At 42.2% G+C, this 10,526-nt stretch overlaps 1 pseudogene; it reads right to left on the reverse strand.

Moving 5' to 3' along the window:
- Nucleotides 1–9,855, reverse strand: part of LOC123952484 — a 29,421-nt pseudogene extending 19,566 nt beyond the window's left edge.
- Nucleotides 9,856–10,526: the final 671 nt, after the last annotated feature.

The following is a 10,526-nucleotide window of genomic DNA, read 5'->3' on the forward strand; positions in this document are numbered from 1 at the left end:
TTTAAGGGGTGAAGGCAGAAGGAGAGGGAGAGAGAATTTTTTAAGATTTTATTTATTTATTTGACAGACAGAGATCACAAGTAGGCAGAGAGGCAGGCAGAGAGAGAGGGGGAAGCAGGCTCCCCGCCGAGCAGAGAGCCCGATGCAGGGCTCGATCCCAGGACCCTAAGATCATGACCTGAGCCGAAGGCAGAGGCTTTAACCCACTGAGACACCCAGGTGCCCCTCTTTTTTTTTTTTTTTTTCTAATTTTATTTTTAAGTAATCTCTATACCCAGTTTGGGGGTTGAACTCACAACCCCAATACCAAGAGTCGTGCACACCACTCACTGAGCCAGCTATCGCTGCTCCCCTGCCCCCTCCCCCAACTCTGTTAAGAGAGGGAGACTAAATTTGAGTTTGCAGCCAAATGTCTCATTCTGTGGGGTTATGGTTGTGCTTTTTTCTTCTTTACAAGAGATTGCTCAGAGCAATGTTTTTCCCCAACCATTCTGAATTCCACTCACACAGCTGTATGGAAATCTAAGAACCGCAAAACGAAGGAATGAGAGGAATGAGTGTGTAAGCTTGTGTGAGTCGTATGTATGTGTGTATAACATTCTATGTTCCCTGACCAAGAGTTTGCAACTGTGCTGGAATTTTTTGAGTGTGTAGGTCAGAGGGATGATCAAAACACCTAATTGAAAATATTCTTCTTGGGGTGCCTGGGTAGCTCAGTCGATTAAGTGGCTGCCTTTGGCTCAGGTCATGATCCCAGAGTCCTGGGGCGGTCTTCCTGCTCAGCGGGGAGCCTGCTTCTCCCTCTTCTTCTGCCCCTCTCCCCTACTTGTGCTCTCTTTCTCTCAAATAAATAAATATTTAAAAAAAATTCTTCTAGGCATACCATGTTCATCCCAAACCTTAATTAGTGATATAAATTCAAGTGGCACTAAGCATTATAAATAATATTCAGGGTTTTTTTTCCCTCTAAAGCCAGGTCGATTTCTTTCTCATATCTTCAGGAAGTGTTCCTCTTGACAAGAAAACACAACATGTCCCTCATTAGGTTGCTCTTGGTCAATTTTTGTTATTTCTAGTACAGGCAGTCTCTACTTTTGTACATAACATGCTCTTGGAAATGTGTTTGTAGGTTGAGTACCCGAAGGTCAAGTGAGAGACTCACACGCAAGAAAGAGCATTCCACTCCCAGAGGCCTAAAATATGTCAGGTGTTTGCAGGCAAGTGGGCACCTTGCCCTGGGGTGAGGGTGAGGGAAGCCGGAAGGTGCAAGGGGTTGCTGGGCTCAGTGGAGAAGTGCTAGACAGACTCCCCAGAGCATGGGGAAGTGGGGGTTGAGGGGAGGAGTAAGCTCTAGGGCTCCAGAGGGCAGGCACTTGTGGGGTCTGTCATCCTTGGAGGTCAGGTAGAGACAGCAGTGTGGCCGTGATAGGACCTGGAGGAGGGGTGTCTATGCTGACCTGAATGGTGATGCCATATGTGAAGACAAACATCTTTCTCCTTTTTGCCTAAGACTGAGGCTCTGCAGTGCAGTAGCTTATAGGTGATGTCATCATGCGAGAACTCGAAACCCTCATTGGCCAGCTGATAACATCAGATGCAGGCAGATGCTTTAGCAGTAGGAGTACATTAAAACTGAAGATGATTTGGGGCACCTGGATGGCTCAGTCTTGTTAAGTGTCTGCCTTTGGCTCAGGGATCCTGGGATGGAGCCCCGAGTCAGCCTCCCCTGGAGCCTGCTTCTCCCTCTCTCTCGGCCCCTCCCCCTCCCCCTGCTTGTGCGGAGCTCTCTCTCTCTCTCTCTCTCTGGCTCACTCTTGCTCTCAAGTAAACAAATATAATCTTTAAAAAAAAATCGCAAACAATTGAGGGCTTCTGTCTTAGTCTCTTTGGGCTGTTACAACAAAATACCACTATTAACTATTACTGGCACTGTATGACCTCCCAGGATTGTTTCTTCTAGCCACCAGTGTGCTGATGATTAATTACCCGAGGATGTAAGGGGAATCTTCTGCAGATTTCCAGATTTCTCTCTCTCTCTGCCACTCCCCCCTCTCCAGTACTCCCATGTGAAATCCTGCTACCTTCACCTCCTTGGGCTTTCACTTGTTTCCTCCATTCAGGGAGACTCGGGCTTTAACTAATTTCCACCACCCTAAGCGGCAGCCTGGAAACTCCTTCCAGGTAGTGAGCTTAGACAGTGATAGGGCTTCATTTGGTTTGTTTCCTATCTCTCAGGGACTATCCTGCACGGCTGAAAAACATAGCTTCCATGCACAATTATTACACACATTATTTTTTACTCATGCAGATGGATAGATCTGAGCCTTATTACTCTATCTTGTTGAGAAGCAGGAGTCGCTTTCTTATCATTTTTGAGGTTGGCATAGATAATGGAACTGCTTCTTTGGAGCTGCAGTGTGTGTGTGTATTTTCGTGTTTGTTGATAAATGTGTGTGACCAGGGGAAGTGATGGGGAAAGGTCACAGGGGTCAATGTCATTTGTTTCTTTTCTTTTTTCTTTAATTAAAAAAAAGATTTTATTTATTTATTTGACAGAGAACACAAGTAGGGAGAGAGGCAGGCAGAGAGAGAGAGAGGAAGGGAAGCAGGCTCCCCACTGAGGAGGGAGCCGATGCTGGGACTCTGTCCCAGGACCCTGAGATCATGACCTGAGCTGAAGGCAGACGCTTAACTGACTGAGTCACCCAGGTGTCTCTCATTTATTTCTTTTTTTTTTTTTAAGATTTTATTTATTTATTTATTTGACAGATGGAGTTCACAAGTAGGCAGAGAGGCAGGCAGAGAGAGAGGAGGAGGAAGGCTTCCTGGTGAGCAGAGAGCCTGATGTAGGGCTCGATCCCAGGACCCTGGGATCATGACCTGACCTGAAGGCAGAGGCTTTAACCCACTGAGCCACCCAGGTGCCCCCAAATGCATTTTTGAAAAGTGGTTTTCTTTTAAGATAGGAAAATAACATATGCCTAAGTAAATAATGTAAATATAGCACAGATAATATAAAGTACAAGTTAAGTCTCTTGCCTGACTCCTAATTCTATCACTCAGTTCCATCCTAAATAAGCCTCAGAATGAGTCACAGCTAACAGTTTCTTGGTATATTCCTACAAAGTTGTTTCTGAATGGGCGTGGAATGTTATGTTTTTGTGAAATAGAATTCAAGCACAGTATAGTATTTTTGACACAAATGATCGTAAGAGAGATAATTAAAAATTGTAATATTCTATCATTTCTTTGAGAACTAATATATTTAAAGTACAATTTTAAGTTTTATCTTTTGAGATTTGTTTTGATTACATATTTTAAGGAAAGGTGAATAAAACTAGAGCATTTTCCAGGCAGTGCTCTATTGGTTAATATGTTGATAAACTAAGATCTTTTTATTAATATATTAAAATAGGAAAATAGGTACATATTTTATAATTTTTCTCTTAAAGATTTTATTTTTACATAATTTATTTTTTTACTTTAAATTTTTTAATCTCTTAAAAATTTTAAGTAATTTCTACACCCAACATGTGGCTTGATCTCATGACTCCAAGATCAAGCATTTTATGCTCTACCCACTGAGGCAGTCAGGCACCTCTCACTTTACAGGTTTTGAAAAAGAACACAGAACTATAAAGAAATTAAGAATGATCTGGAATCCTATCACCCAGAGATGACTCAACCACTATCACTATTTAATAATTCTTTTGTTAATTAAATTAGCAGGAAACATCCTTACCCTGATAAAATTATAAGACACTGCATGCAAGGATTATTTTGATTGTCTGCAGTATGTACCTAATAGGCATTTGCTCTTGTCTCTGTCTCTCTCTCTCCTCCTCCTTTTCTTAAATGAGTTACCATGCTGATAAGGTACATGTGATGTTTGGTCAACATGTGTTGACCAATGAATTAAGTAGGACAGTTGATTTCATGTATTAATTAAAAAAGTATATTTGTTGAACAAAACAATTATAGTCCCTGCCCTCATGCAATATTTACAGTCTCAGAAGTGACTAACAGTAATAAAATAAGTATATAAACAAATATATATCTAGAAACTGTAACAAATGCTCCAAATGAAAAAGGGCATGAAGCAGGTATAACAGGGACCTGATGAAGCTAGAGGGGCCAAGAGGGTTTTCCTGGAAAAGTGGTTTGTCAGTGTAAGAGTCACAGTGACAGGGCGCCTGGGTGGCTCAGTGGATTAAGCCGCTGCCTTCGGCTCGGGTCATGATCTCAGGGTCCTGGGATCGAGCCCTGCGTCAGGCTCTCTGCTCCACGGGGAGCCTGCTTCCTCCTCTCTCTCTGCCTGCCTCTCTGCCTACTTGTGATCTCTCTCTCTCTGTCAAATAAATAAATAAATAAAATCTTAAAAAAAAAAAAAAAGAGTCACAGTGACAAAGAATGGGGGAAGGGGCTTGTGGTGTAACATATTCAAAGGCCCCCAGGCAGACAAGTCCGGGGGAATAGAGAAGACTCGTGTTCTGAGGCACAGAGAGTGGATTGGAATAGGCTTTACGAATTAAAGAGAGACCAGAGTAGAGAGGCCACATTCAAGATGTGGGGTTTTAACCTAAGCAGTGGAATGAAGCATGGCACTTGGGTGGCTCAGTGAGTTAAGTAACTGACTGTTGATTTCAGCTCAGGTCATGATTTCAGAGTCATGAGGTCGAGCCCTGCATCCAGCTCTGCTTGGGACTCTCCCTTTCTCTCCCTCTGCCCCTCCCCTGCCCTGTTCTCTCTCTCTCTCTCTCTCTCAAATAAGTAAATAAATCTTAAAAACAAAAAACAAAAACCAAAAAAACTGGTGTGAAGCCCTTGAAGGATTTTAAGAAAAGAGGCATCAAAATTAGATATATGTTATGAGCACATCCTTGACTGCTTTGCAGAAAACGGTGGAAGGAAGCAAAAGTTAAAGCAGGAGAACCAGTTAGGAGGCTGTTGAAATAGAACAGGCAAGAGAGAGCAGGGACTTCAGCCGGCAGGGAAGTAGTTGAAATGGAGGTAAAAGTCATGGTAATGGGACATGGCTAATGGTAATGGGTAATGGGATAATGGGTAACGGTAATGTATGAAAGGGCGAGGGAAGCATTAAGGATGAAATCTTGGCATTTGGAATTCAAAAGTGTGTGGGCTAACAATGGAGAAAAAGAATTATACACCCTAGCCAAATGGGATCTATTCCAGGAATGCAAAGCTGGTTCTGTATTCAAAATCAATCAATGCAATCTACCATATCAACAAGCTAAAGAGAAGAAAATCAATTATCATATCAGCTGATACAGGAAAATTATCTGATAACATTGAAAATCTATTCAAGGTGAAAAATCTCAGCAAGTTAGTCATGAAGGGGAATTACCTCAAACAGATAAAGAGTGTCTACAAAGAGCCTACAGCTAAGATCATATTTCATGGTGAAAGGCTGAACACTTTCCTTCTAAGATTGGGAACAGGACGCCTGGGTGGCTCAGTCAGTCAAGTGTCTGCCCTCAGCTCAGGTCATGATCTTAGGGTCCTAGGATCCAGTCCCACATTGGGCTCCTTGCTCAGCAGAGAGCCTGCTTCTCCCTCTGCCTGTCATTCCTCCTCACGCACTCTCTCTAACAAATAAATAAACTCTTTAAAAAAAAGATAAGATTGGGGACAAAGCAATATGCCAGCTCTCACCACTATTATTCCACATCGTACTGGAAGTTCTAGCCACTGCAATAAGCAAGAAAAACAAGCAAGAAAAACAAGTAAAAGACATATAGGATAGAAAAGAAGAAATAAGCCTGTCTCTATTCGCATATAATCTGATCCTCTCTGTAGAAAATTCCAGGGACTCCTGGGCGGCTCAGTCGGTTAAGCTTCTGCCTTTGGCTCAGGTCATGATCTTGGGGACTTGAGATCCCATCCAGTGAGGGTTTCCTTGCTCATTAGGGGGCCTGCTCCTCCTTCTTGTGCACTCTCTTTCTCTCTGACAAATGGATATAGAAAATCTTAAAAAAAAGAAAGAAAGAAAGAAAGAAAGAAAGAAAGAAAGAAAGAAAATCCCAAGGATTCTACAAAAGACTCCTAGAACTAATAAGTGATCAACACACAACACACAACAGAGCATTTCTACATGCTAAGGATGAAAATGCAGAAATGGATATTAAAAATGCAAAACCATTTATGATTGCTCTAAAGAAAATGAAATACTTAGGTATACACTTATTGAAACATGTATAAGTTCTATATGCTGAAAATCACTATATGCTGAAAATCACAAAATGCTGATTAAAAAAATGGAGAGACATACTGTGTTTTGGGTTGGAAGTGTCCACATGGTAAAGATGTCAATTTTTCTCAAATTATCTATAGGTTAATGCAATTCCTGTCAAAATCCTAGCAAGCTTTTTGGCAATAGAGTGGAGATTATCCCCAAATTTGTGGAAATTCATAGTCTCTCAAATAGCCAAAACATTCTTTTTTTTTTTTTTTTAAGATTTTGTTTATTTATTTGACAGACAGAGATCACAAGTAGGCAGAGAGAGAGAGAGAAGGAAGTAGTCTCCCAGCTGAGCAGAGAGTCCGATGTAGGGCTCGATCCCAGGACCCTGGGATCATGACCTGAGCCAAAGGCAGAGGCTTTAACCCACTGAGCCACCCACACACCCCAGCCAAAACATTCTTGACAGATTATGGAGGAGGAATAAGTCTTCTTAAGGCTTACTATGTATCTGCAACAATGTGGTTTTGGTGCCGGGATAGACATACAAGTCAATGCAACAAGACACAGAACCCAGAAATAGACCCACACAAATGATATTTGAAAGGTGCAAAAGTGGGTGCCTTGGTGGCTCAGTAGGTTAAGCGTCTCTCTCTGGCTCAGGTCATGACCCCAGGGTCCTGGGATCAGCTCCCTGCTCAGCAGGGAGTCTGTTTCTTCTCTACCCTTCCCCCTGCTCATGATTGTCTCTGTCTCTCAAATAAATAAATTAGTTAAAAAAAAAAAGATGCAAAGCAATTCAGTAGAGAAAGTATACCCTTTTCAAAACTGGGTTTGAAGCTACGGGATATCCAGAGCCAAAAAATGAAACTCTACCCAAACAAAAGTTGATCTAATACAAAAATTAAAATGGGTCATGAGCTGAAATATAAAACTACAAAGCTCTGGGGAAAAAAATTTCGTGACCTAAGACTAGACTGTTTTCTTAGATGATTCATGAGAGGAAAAACTGATCAATACGAATTTATCAAAATGAAAAATTCTGTTCTGTGAGCACCCATGTGAAGAAGGTGAAGAGACAGGCTATAGAAGGGAAAAACTATATGCAAATCACATATCCAACAAAAGTCAGTGTCTAGGATACTCTTAGAACCCAAGAACAAAGATAGAAACAACCCAATTAGGAAAGGCACAAAGGCGTGAATAGACATTTCACTGAATACAATATATAGAGGGCAAACAGACCCATGAAAAGATGTTCAACACCACCAGCATTTGGAGAATGCAAGTAAACAGTACAGTGAGCTATGATTAGTGTTCAAGAGCAAAAATTCAACCGAATAAATTTTAGAGATCGAATTAGTTATATTGATATACAAATCAGGCAATATCTCCTCTTGCAAATAAAAGGGAGTTCCAAAGGGCTACAGAAAAAGACAGGTTTTTTAAAGGTAGAGTTGGAGTGGGGAAAAAGAAATTATTAGCAAAGAAGCCATTGGTTGAGGCAAGGTCGCCCTTCCAAAGGGCCTCTCAGTATATTTCCTAGTGTTGACCAGGAAATTGCCATGTTGACTGGCTAAAGATTACATTCCTGCGGGGTTCAACTGTAGTTAGGGAGGATGTTAAGTCGGTTTATTGACCTGGGTGGGACATTAACCGAAGTGACAACATTTTGGGCCTGTGGTTTTCTTTTTAACAGTACGTACTGGTCAGAATGGCTGAACTAAAACATGGTGACACCACTCAAACGTTGGTGAGGGTTTGAAACAACTGGGTCACGCACACATTACCCGTGGTGATGTCAAATGGCAACAGCTGCAGTTTCTTATAAAATTAAACATCCCATTACCGTATGACCCAACAATTGCACTCTCGGGCCTGTAACCCCGAGAAGCGATAACTGATGTCCACACAAAAACCTGTACGTGAATGGCCATAGCAGCTTTATTTGTAATCGCCCAAACTGGAGGTCCTTCACCAGGTGAGTGGTTAAACAAACTGTAGTTCACATATCCCCTGGGGTACTGCTTAGCAATAATAGAACAATCGATCGATACAAGCAATAACTTGGGTGAGTCATGAGAATATTATGTTGAATGAAAAAAGCCAGTACTCCAAAATTACATACTGTATAATCCCACTCATATAACATATTTGAAATGACAAAATTTTATTTACTTTTTATTATTTTTAAAAGATTTCATTTATTTATTTGAGAGAGAGAGAGCACATGAGCAGAAAGGAGAGGTAGAAGCAGGCTCCCCGCTGAGCAGGGAGCCCCATGCAAGACAGGATCATGACCCAAGCCGAAGACAGATGCTTAACTGACTGAGCCACCCAGGCGCCCGAAATGACAAAATTTTAAAAAATGGATGACAGATGATTGGTTGCCTGGGGTTAAGGATGAGGGTTCGGGGCGATGGGGGTGGAAGGGAGGTGGGTGTCATTATCAAAGGACAACACGAGGGATCTCTGTGGTATTGGGACTGACTGCTCAGCTAACTGTCACGGTGGACCCACAAACCTACACATGCCAACAGCACTGCAGAGAACAAAATGCACGGACATATGTGAGGACAAATGAAATTAGGGACATTTGGAGAAGATCAGTGAATTTCACCAATGCCAATAACCTGGATGGGGTTCTATACTCTAGTTTTGTTTTTGTTTTTAAATATATTTATTTGAGAGAGAGTGAAATTGAGCACAAGCAGAGGGAGCAGCAGGCAGAAGGAGAGAGAGAAGCAGAGTCCCTGCTGAGCAGGGAGCCTGATGCAGGACTTGATCCTGGAACTCCAGGATCATGACCTGAGCCCAAGGCAGTTGCTTAACCAACTGAGCCACCCAGGTATCTCTATACTCTAGTTTTGTAAAATGTTACCATTGAGGGAAACTGAGTAAAGCACACATAGAATCTCTCTTTAAAAGGGGGGGCGGTGCCTGGGTGGCTCATTCAGTTAAGCATCTGCCTTTGGCTCAGGTCATGATCCCAGGGTCCTTGGATGGAGCCCTGGATAGCTCAGTCAGTTAAGCATCTGGCTTCGGTTCAGGTCATGTGATCTCAGGGTCCTGGGATCAAGTCCCATATCGGGCTCCCTGATCAGCGGGGAGTCTGCTTTTTCCTCTGACCCTCCCCTCTCATGCTCTGTCTCTCTCTCTCAAATAAATAAATAAAAATTTAAAAAAAAGAATAAACTAAAATTCTTATGACAGCACTTTGGACTTTAGGATATGACCCCAACTTACATTTTTGGGCTGTCTTCCATGGCAAATTTGGGCAATCCCAGCATCTTAGCCCCTCTGAACTCCTTGCCATTTCCCAAAATGCTTAGGGAATTCCAGCATAATAGGGGAGGGTGTATGGCTCAGGGAATTAGTCCCCCAACCGGGCTATGTTGAGAGACTTACCCAGCACAGTGCAAGGATCAGGATATTTGCTCGGGCCCTGCAGTCATCCATGAACTTCAGTTCTCACCCTTAGTCTAGTAACTTACAGAAGTACTTCTCCCAACAAAGAATGTTCTCTCCTATTCTGGTGCTAGTGATTAAGATAAAGAATGTCACCTTTTTGCCTTCTTTAACCAGCTTTTCTCATTTCCATCTCCCAGCTCTGCCCCTCCCTCCTCTCCTTCTCGTAAAGCTGCTTCCTTGCTAGGTTTCTTAGCTGGACAGAACTGCCTCCTTCTTTGAAATCCCAGTGCCCTTTTGTCAGTAGGTTACTCTCTGGACTGTATTTTGGTTATTCATATACCAGTTTTATGTTTCCACTAGATTACTACAAACAATCTGGGGGCAGAGTTCGTCATCCTTTAATCCTTCATACTACGGGGAGCTGTGGAACCAGATGTGGATAAAATGCATTCCAAGTCCTTGAGGTGCTTACAACCTAGAAGGTTTTTACCAGCAAAGCCCCTTGTCTTCCTTCTGCAAACTGTGGAGGAGCCAAAGATCAGTGTCCCACCCCAGTTTCTCCTGAGGCCCCTGTCACAGGAAGAGGCAGATTCAATCTGCAAAGGTTGTTTCTCTTCACACATTACTTTGTGTCTGTTACTCTTTGACTCAGATTGCTGAATCCAGAAATTCTCCAGATGAACAGCCCACTTGGGGGAAGAGATGGGGAAGGTAAAATGGTTGATGTGGGAATTTCATCCCAACTTCCAAGTTAGCAAGTCTCCAAAGCTTTGATACATGAAGCAAAAACAAACAAAAAAGTAAACATGCACATAAATTATCTGCGCACACACACACATACACACACACCCCCTCAAGAACAGGAAAGGAAAGAAAACTATATACAGTATTGCACTTTCTTTTTCTTTTTGGATTT

Source organism: Meles meles, chromosome 11, assembly GCF_922984935.1.
Source record: "Meles meles chromosome 11, mMelMel3.1 paternal haplotype, whole genome shotgun sequence".
NCBI classification, from domain to species: Eukaryota; Metazoa; Chordata; class Mammalia; order Carnivora; family Mustelidae; genus Meles; species Meles meles.